Source organism: Podarcis bocagei (genome assembly GCF_964188305.1).
Source record: "Podarcis bocagei genome assembly, chromosome: 12".
Taxonomy (NCBI): Eukaryota; Metazoa; Chordata; class Lepidosauria; order Squamata; family Lacertidae; genus Podarcis; species Podarcis bocagei.
In genome coordinates, this window is record NC_138137.1 from 3,543,336 (window position 1) to 3,553,611 (window position 10,276).

The 10,276-nt window shown below is 44.1% G+C and overlaps 1 long non-coding RNA gene across 1 annotated transcript in view; it reads right to left on the minus strand.

Annotated features, from left to right (window-relative positions):
- LOC308570432 overlaps positions 1–10,276 on the minus strand; it is a 175,216-nt gene that overhangs the window by 45,484 nt on the left and 119,456 nt on the right. The window lies entirely within an intron of this gene.

Below are 10,276 nucleotides of genomic sequence, written 5' to 3' on the forward strand. Positions count from 1 at the left end.
CAATACATTCATCTTGATGACAGCAATTCGGCCTAACAAGGAAAGTCTCAACCTTGACCATATTTCTAGATCTTTTTTCACCTCTGTCCAACATTTTTCATAATTGTCTTTGAATAAATTTATATTTTTAGAAGTCAAGTTCACACCCAGGTATTTCACCTTTTTTGTTATTGTTAAACCTGTTTCACTCTGAAACTTCTCTTTCTCTGCCGTTGTTAAATTTTTCTCCAACACTTTGGTTTTTTGCATGTTCAATTTAAATCCTGCTACTTGACCAAATTTCTCAATTAATTCTAACACTCTTTTAGTACTAGTCTCTGGCTGTTGCAAAGTCAATACCAGGTCATCTGCAAATGCCCTTAATTTATAGTCTTTTGTTCCAAGCTCAACACCTTTAACCAATTGATCCCCTCTAATCATGTTCAGCAAGACCTCCAGGACTGTTATAAAAAGTAAGGGTGATATTGGGCATCCCTGTCGTGTACCTTTTTCTATAGGAATCTCTTCTGTTACCACATTGTTAACAATCAACTTTGCTTTTTGCTTAGAATATATGGCACCTATACCGTTTTCAAATCCTTGGCCTACCCCCATCCCTTGGAGATTCTTCTTCATAAAGGTCCAACAGATATTGTCAAAGGCTTTCTCCGCATCCACAAAAATTATAACTGCTTTTCTATTAATCTTTACTTCCAGCAACTCTAAAATGTCTATAATGTTCCTTACATTGTCTGACATGTGTCTCCCTGGGAGAAAGCCTGTTTGGTCCTTGTGAATCTCCTGCACCAAAACTCTCTTCAGTCTTTTTGCTAAGATATCTGCAAAGATTTTGTAATCCACATTGAGTAATGATATAGGGCGGTAGTTTTTAACCTGATTCTTTTCAGTCTCTGTTTTCGGTATAAGTGAAATAAAAGCTTCTTTCCACGATTCGGGTGCCTTTTTCCCTTCCAAAATTTCATTACAAACTTCCTTTAATGGTTGTACTATCCATTCCTTCAGTGACTTATAGTATCTAGCAGTCAGACCATCCGGGCCTGGAGATTTTCCCAATTTCATGTTCTGAATGGCGTCCTCTATTTCTTGTCCTGTTATTTTCTCATTCAGCATCCTTTTACTTTGGTCTGAAATCTTTGGTAGTCCATACTTTTTAATAAATTCTTCTATTTCTTGCTCGTTAACCGGCCCTTGTGCATATAGTTTCCTGAAAAAGCTTTGAAAACAGTTGTTTATCTCATTTGGTTTGTGGATAATTTTTCCTTCCATTTCCAAACTTGTCACAGTATTCAGTTTCTGTCTCTTTTTCAGTTGCCATGACAGAAGTTTCCCGCATTTGTCTGCTGATTCAAATGTTCTTTGTCTCATTTGCTTTATCTTCCATTCTATCTCTTGATTCATCAGTTCCATATACTGTGTCTGATAATATTTTATTTCTCTCAAAATCTCATGAGACTTTGGTTTAGACCTCAATTTCTTTTCAGCTTCTTTTATCTTTTCCAATAGTTTTTCTTTTCTCTCATTTTGTTTTTTCCTCTTTATGGAGTTTTGTTGTATTAGGAAACCTCGCATCACGGCCTTGCTAGCGTCCCATATTATTCTTTTTTCCACATCAGTTCTCAAGTTTATCTCGAAGTAATCTTTCACTGCTTTTTGGGCCTTCTTATAAATCTCTTCATCTCTAAATAGGGCGTCATTCATCCTCCATCTGAAGGTTCCAGTTGTTGTTAGTTTCATCTCTATCTTCACTGCATTGTGGTCAGAGCAAGTCTTTGGGCAAATTTCTGCTTTTTTTATCTTTGGTGCCATACAACTAGTTACCCAAATTTGATCAATCCTTGTCCAGGTCATTTTAGCTTCAGAGAAAAAGGTTCCCTCCCTCTCCAGGGGGTTCTTTGTTCTCCAGATGTCGATCAAGTCCAGTGTTTCAGTCATTTCAAAAAAAGTCTTTGGAAGTCTTCCATCGTTGGAGATTGTCTGTCTCTGTGCCTTATCCATGTTGGTGGAGACAACACCATTCATGTCTCCCATCATTATAATTTTACAGTCCAGATAGTCCATTAAAGTCTCATGCAACTTCCTGAAAAATTCCGCCTTCCCCTCATTTGGTGCATATATTCCCAGTATCATAATTTTTTCTCCTTGGACTTGTATTTCTATTGCCAGGTATCTTCCTTGTTCATCTTTAAAGATCATTTTAGGGGCCAATCTTTCCTTTGCGTATATCACCACGCCTCTTTTTTTGACTTTGTCTGATGAAATAAATTCTTGTCCAAGCCTCTTATTTATAAGTAGTTTCCTATGTGTCCTAATCACATGCGTTTCTTGCAGACAAATTAAGTCCAGGTGCTCTCTTTTCAAAATATGGAAGACTTGGCGTCTCTTCCTGGGGAGGTTCAGTCCATTACAATTCCAGCTAAGAAGTTGCAGAGACATTTTGATACTAAGTACCTACTCCTCCAACTGCTCCAAGTTTTTGTTCCTCCTCCGATGGTGGCAAAAGTCCAAATGAGAGATTTGCTATGTCAGTCGGTTCTTTCTCTTCTGTTGTATCTACTGTTCCTTTCTGTAGGTCCTCCAAGTTTCTTTCCAAAAACAATTCTTTATCTTGAACAGTTTTTATTTTAATTTTCCTTCCTGTATAGTTAAAGGACAGCCCTTGTGGGAACTCCCACCTGAAAGGTATACTGTTCTTCTTCAGAAGGTAGACGAGATCTTTATAAAAGGCCCTCACCTCCAATATATATTTAGGGATGTCTTTGAAGATCTGGACTTGGGAATTCTGGATTACAAGAGACCTTTGATAGTGTAAATTTAGTATTTTATCTCTCTCTTCTTTAGATCTCAATGTAATCAAGCAGTCCCTAGGCTTCTTGCCTTGCCTTCTGCCCAGCCGGAAGGCCGTTGTTATTTCGAATTCCTCCTCCTGGAGTTCATCCTGCCAAAATTCAAAAATGTTTTCTGTGAGAAATTCTACAAGATTGTCTTTCTCCTCCTCTGGAACTGATCTTAATTTGAGGTTCTTCTCCTTTCGCTGGAGTTCCCACAAAGATAAAGTTGCGTCATGTTCATTCACCTTTTTTGTGATTGGTGCAAGCTCCCTCTTAGTTTCTTCTGCTGTATCTTTCGCACTTTGAGCAATCTTTCTTGTTTCAGAGTTTTCTTGAATAAGTTTGTTTATAGAATCTGTGTTGGAGGCTACACTTGCCGTATTCAAGTCTAATCTTGTTGTCAGATCATTCAGTTTTTTTGTATTCTCCGCCGACTGCTTTGTCAATGCTTCCAAGGACTGATTTATTTTGAGCAATGCCTGTGTCATTGACTCCATAGATGCAGTTGGTACTTTTTCCTGTCCAGCTGGTGTTGTGCCTTGTATCGAGCCCCTTTTCTTTTGAGTTTGCTGAGTTTGTTTTGTTTTGGATCTAGTTGTTATCTCATCTGGTTGGCTACTCATGTCCTCAAGGTCAATTCTCACAGGAAAGGCTTGGAAGTGGAAAGTTCCACTCTTTCCCTCTCTCAGTAGCAAGTTTTTTAAAGTCCTCTAGGGGGAGCATTTAATTGTATCCACTTTAAAAAGTCCAAAGCTCATAAAATAGCAAACAAAGAATCCAAACAGCAATGTCCAAAGTCCACAGTTAAAGCACTTTTTACAGTTTCAACTTAAATGTTCACAAAATAACTCCATTAAAGTCTTGTAACTTTGTCCCAGTCAAGATCTTAACTTTGTATCCAATTCAAATTGACAGTTCAGCTGCCTGGTGTTTACTCCAGCAGCCCGACTCAGGGTTTTGACAGTGGAAGTTTTCTCTCCTCCGTTCTTTCAAGCAGGTTTAAAAGTTCCCAAATTTCCCCCCCTCCTTCTCCTGCTTACTAGGGGGGGGGGGAGATTTAATCCAATGTCCGGTTTTAAACAACTTAAAGGTTAGGCTTCATTTAGATGCAGCTTTATCGTTTCGTTGCTTTATTTACATGCAGTCCGGGGAGGCAGACTTCCTTACTTTATGCCTTTCCCGTTTTCCGCCAAATTGTAATTTCCACTTTTAAATGTCCCGTTCCTTGTATCAGTCTTACTCACGGGTTTGTAGTCCAATTTCAAATTTTCAGGAAGGAATCGGCGCTCTCTGTTCGATGGCGACGCGGCTTCACTCCGCAGGCTGGGTGACGACTCTCAGCACCGCGCTCACACCCGGTGCCGCTCCGTAGCCTTTAAAAAGGCTCTTTCACAGTACCGGGGGGCGCAAAAGGTGCCCGCCGAGTCTCCTTGCTTGCAGGCTTCAGCGCCTGCAATTTTAGGGGTCCCCCGCTCGCCGTAGCGGGTCAGACCCGAACTTGCGGAGCAGTCCTTCCTCGGAGCTCGAGGCAAGGACCGCCATTAAACACTGGCGCCGACCGGAAGTCACTCTGCCTCCATTTCTTCCCCTTCTATTTGCCAGGAGGTGATGGGTAATGTATTAGGCTAGTTAAACAGTTAGCTTTAATATTTTCTGTGGGGTTGTTTTTTATTTTCTAAATGTTCTTAAATTCTTAATCAGTATTTTTCTTATTGTCATGCTGTGTTGCTATATTATTAGTTATATTCTTCAAGTTGGTGTATTTATTTTGAGTAAAGCCTCGATTCTATAAACCAGTGTCTCGTCTTTCTCTGTTCACATTGGCTGCTGTGTAATTTGGCTTATTTTGCCTGAGGCTTCAAATAGCAGAGAGGGATACTTGTAGCTTTGCATCTTGTAGGTGTTTGGCATGCAACCTGAATCTCTGGGCTTAGGCTGCTTGGACAGAAACTGAAGTGGTGGCAGCTACTATCCTTGAGGGTTGGTTTAACCCTGGGTTTAACTTCTGAATTCAACAGAAACCAGTGCTGACCTAGGTCTTGGGTCAAGCTGGGCTTCCTTAGCAGCCCCCAGTTGTCAGTCTATTCACCCTATTCAGAAGCATAAAATGTCTGTAGTATCAAAAGCTGCCAATAAGTCCATGAGAATCAATAGCATTGCACTCTCTCCCAGTGTAGGTAATGTATTAAGGTGACCAATGAGGTTTCAGAACCAAATCCAAATCTTTAAATCTGACTGAAAGGCATCTTGAAACCTTCTCATCCAAAATGTCTGAATCTATATAGCAATGGGTCTTGCCCAGAAGGAAACGTTGGCAACCAGCTGATTATTATTGAGACTGTCAAGGTCTTCATGGGCATTAGTGCCACTGCCTCTTTTAATGGAGCTGAGAGCATCCCTCTTGCTCAAGGGGGTATTTACCAAGTACTCCATGAGGAACAAGTGCACATGTGGTAGGCCTTCCTCGTCCAAGCATCTTGTCCACAACTGGAAGTCATCCACCACTTCTGGATCTGTGAGTGATCAGGACACTTCTATAGACTCATCAGAAGCAGTAGCTGAATGGTGATGTGGTGTGTGTGTTGCAATGGATGTGAGCAATGTGAGCCTCAAAATGTTTAATAAACAACAACAATTTTATTAGTTATATGCTGCCCATTTGACTGAGTTGCCCCAACCACTCTGGGTGGCTCACAACAAAATATAAAACACAATAAAACATCAACCATTAAAAACTTCCCTGAGATGCCTTCTAAAAGTCAAAATAGTTGTTTATTAAAAATCTGACAGGAGGGCATTCAAAGAAGGCCCTCTGCCTGGTCCCCTGTAATGTCACTTCTCGCAGTGAGGAGACAACCAGAAGGTCCTTGGAGCTGGACCTCAGTGTCCAGACTGGACAATGGAAGTGGTGAAGCTCCTTCAGGTATGCAGGGCCAATGCCATTTAGGGCTTTAAAGGCCAGCACCATCACTTTGAATTGTGCCTGGAAACATACTGGAATCCGATGTAGATCCTTTAGGACTGGTGGTATATAGATCTGACAGCTGCTCCCAGTCATCAGTCTAGCTGCTGCATTCTGTATTAGCTGTAGTTTCTGAGTAACCTTCAAATGTGACCCCACATAGAGCATATTGCAGTAATCCAAGTGGCAGATTACCACTCTGCTGAGACAGTCTCTGGGAAGTAGGGTCTCAGCCAATGTACAGCTGCCCTGGACACAGAATTGACCTGTGCCTCCATAGACAGCTGTGGGTCCAAAATGACCCCCTAGGCTGCACACCTGGTCCTTTAGGGGCACAGTTACCCCAGTCAGGACCCACTGTCCCCTAGAAAAGTACTACTGTCTTGTCAGGATTTAACCTCAATCCATTAATCACCATCCATCCTGTAACAATATGCTTCTCCGAGAGTAACTTAACATCTGCAGATGGGCAAGATTGCAAAAGACCCCAAACCACCTGGAAAAGCTCTACTGGGTGTCACTTAGAGGATGTGATAGTGCCAGAGAATGATTTATCATTTTCAGTCTTCCCACTCCCAGCCAAAAACCTTCTTTGCTATCACTGCTGTCATTAAGCAAGCCCAATATGTTCTTACTAATGTTCAGACTCAGAGTGAGTTCCAGCCATCTTTCCTACCTGCCTCCTTGCCCTCAGCTTGCCAGCTTTTCCAACGTTGTACAAAATGCAAAAATGATAAAATTTAAAAGCCTCATTGGATGTTATTATTTGTGCTATTCCTCATTATGGTGAACTTGAAACCTAAGTTGACTGAAATAGCAAGGGCAGAAAGCTGTCTCATGAAGTTCAGCAAGCGCAACTCAGGCTTATCATTTCCTATTAGCATGCCGAGATCAGGCCAACAGCTGCTCCTTCTCTCCCAAGTCTAGAGGAATGCCAGAAAAAAGCAATTAACTTCCCGGACATCAGCAGGCTTCTTGACAGAATGATCATTCTTGATTATGACAGGCAATTATAGCACAAGAATTTCTCTGGACTTTACAAAGCCAAGTCAGGGTCTTGGAAAGAAAAACAGAAACCTATAAAAATATATATTATGCTCATAAGACATAGGGAAATCATAGAATTGGAAAGGGCTCTGAAAGCCATCTAGTCCAACCCCTGCAATTCAGTAATCTTAACTAGCTCATACATGACAGATGGCCATCATGACAATCATGGCCTCAATATGAATATGACTGGAATTGTGTTTATTGGTGGTGGAGTCCTTCTTGTCCTTCAAGACTAGGACATTTTGGAGCATCCTGAGAACTGGTGGCAGTGTAAAGATAAGAGAAACAGGCACACATGGACTTGCAGTGTAGTCAAGTGAGTCTGGGGATTCCTGACAAAGGTGGAGATTTGAATGATGGGAATATTTATTCTGGCAGGATTGGGAAGCAATCTCTTCCAATACGCAGAAGTCCTTTGGGGCCATGGGATGGACAAAGGGGGTGAGCCCTATGAACCAGGAGCAGCAAGGAGGCACTCTGGCCTGGTGTGCTGGAGCTGGTCGTAGGATCTGGAGAGTCAGAACAGGGAAAGGTGGCACCCTGCAACGGGACAGGGAGAATTATTTTTTATAACATAATAACTGCCACTACCTCTGCTACATTTTTAAACTGATGGTTATTTTCAGCAAAACTGTTTGGGCTCTTGGGAATCAGCTGGATGGGTTTTCCCCTCAAAGCCAATCGCATTTGACATCCCGGCTTTACGGAGGAGCATGGTCTGTTTCTTTGCTGCTCTGTACATATTACCACAAATCTCCAGAACTCCCCCTTCACAAGGGAGCTCACCATGTGAAGGGGGCAACATATTTGATCATGACTATGTGCCTCTGTACATCTTGAAGTTATTTCTTAAAAAATGAAATGAAGGTTGCAGTGCCATACACTTACTTGGAATTAAATCCTGAGTAGATTGCATTGTGAATTCATTACACCATTGCTAAAAGTACTTCTATGGAAGACATTAGCATTAATTCCTTTCCATGCTTGAGGCATTTTCTGAAGCCTGCTAAAACACACTTGAAGATTCTGCTTTTCTGGCTTTCTGCTGTGACCACAAAACTACTGGAATAAAATATAAAATATTTTCATAGATTGGGGGGGGGGCTCCTAAACCTGAGAAATTAATAAATTGTAGTATTGAAGGGAACACTGCAGTCAGTGGAAAAATACAGGCTAAGCTTCCTTCTCAAGCCAGGGCTTCACCTGGGATAAAGGTGATACATATGTGAATAAAACATATCTCTTAAAGCTACAGAGGTGCCTCGCAAGACGAAAAGAATCCGTTCCGCGAGTCTCTTCGTCTTGCGGTTTTTTCATCTTGCGAAGCAAGCCCATTAGCAGCTAAGCGCTATTAGCGGCTTAGCGGGCTTAGCGGATCAGCTGATAAGCGGTTTAGCGGATCAGCTGATAAGCGGCTTAGCGGATCAGCTGATAAGCGGCTTAGCGGATCAGCTGATAAGCGGCTTAGCGGATCAGCTGATAAGCGGCTTAGCAGATCAGCTGTTAAGCGGCTTAGCGGATCAGCTGTTAAGCGGCGAAGGATCAGCTGATAAGCGGCTTAGCGGCTTGGGAAAAAGGGGGGGGGGACCCGCAGGAACTCGCAATACATTTTCGTCTTGTGAAGCAAGCCCATAGGAAATTCGTTTTGTGAAGCACCTCCAAAACGGAAAACCCTTTCGTCTAGTGGGTTTTCCGTCTTGCGAGGCATTCGTCTTGCGGGGCACCACTGTACTTCAATTCTCCAAAGGAGCACAAACCCTGGGTGAGGACCTGGGCCCCCCTGTAGTCTTGCTACCACTCTGCAGAACGTGGGATGGCACCCCACTTTTGTAACCATATTGTAAAACACAACCCCAGTCTGAGCAGAAACACTCCAGTGCCTTCTGAGAGTCCATGGAGGCGTTAGGATATATGGTTTTATTTACACATATATACAAGCCAAGCATAGGATGGAGAGGCTCATAGCACTAGCACCCCAGAAGATATTACTTCTCCATTAGTCACAGCTTTGAATTCAGCACAAAGCAAGCATGTCTCTGTGTATTCCGCTTCCAGCTCAGCTCACACCCAAAGCTCAGGCTATTCTTCTCCTACCTAGCAGCTAGGGGAGCGGGGAGGGAATAGAGCGACTTCTCTTGTTGAGCTAATTGTGGTGCTTAGTCAGCCAAAGCCACTGGTTTGGCAAGCTTGCCATTATAAATTCTACCCATCCACAGGATCACAGATTTGGAAGGGGTACAGGATATAATCCAATCTGACTCCCCAAATTCATAACAATATTCTGACATCAAAACCCCAGCAGAGGTCCCATAACCTGCAACAAGTCAGGAGCAAAACAAGGGGCACACGGAGTTTATATGTTGTACGTTTCTATGTGTGGGGTTTTATGAGGAAGGGGATTGCAAACAGTGACTTCAGAAAAGCACAGGTTGATATTTACCTTAACAGTGACATTTTAAAAAACAAAAGTAGTTATTAAAAATACATTTTGGCATTGGACATTTTCATACATAATGTGAAAAAACCCTTTTGTATCAATTCACTGCACAAGTGAAAGCCACGAGCCTCTGGTGCAGACCAGCAGATTCAAATTGCAGCCCCCCTTTGTTTCAGCAAAGCCACCTGAAGGGCAGTTGTTCAATCCAGAAAGAGCCAAGAGATTGATGATTATATATTGAAAATAAAAGATAAAAACAGCCAGGTAACTTCTAAGAAGGACGAGTTGTTGGACTGAACCTGTTTGATGGCTGTGGGCTGGCACAGTACGTGTGTGTGCGCGCTTTGTGCAGGCTTCGCATCTATGCAGCGAGCTGGCCCGGCCCTCCCTCCGGAGCCCGTGTCACCGAAGAGGGGCGCGTTCATTCGCCGGCCCTGGGCGCGCTGCCCGCCGGCCAGCCCCATCTCACAGCCCCCAGAGGGAGCGCGGAAGCTGCAAGGAAAGCGCTGCAGGTCGGGGCAGGCGAGGGCCGGCCATCGCCAGGGGGGCTGCTTCTCCCGCCAGCTCTTCCTGGCACCTGTTCCGGGGACCGGCTGGAGAGAGGCGCGCCGCTGCTGTGCGATGGGCGGCTGAGAAGCAGGCAGCTCCGGCTGGCAGATCTGGATGAGGAGCAGCCGGGAGCCGCGGCCCCCCGGCGCCCCCTTTCCCAGCTCCCCCTCTCCTCGCCCCTCTCTCCCGATGACTCCGAGGGGCCGCAGGGGCCGCCGCTCCCTCCCCCAGGAGCTGCTGCTCTACTGCCTGGTCTTCTCCTTCCCCCTGATGGTCCTGATGCTCCTGCTCTGAGGAGGAGGATGCAGCTGGAGCCCCCCAGCCCCCGCGGCGGGCGGACAACCCTCGCTGGGCTGCCTCGGGGCTGCATGGCGGCGGCGGCCTGATCGCTCTGGCTGGTGGGGAGAGAGGCGAGATGAGGAAGCCCGCCGGCCTTTCCCTGAAGGACTG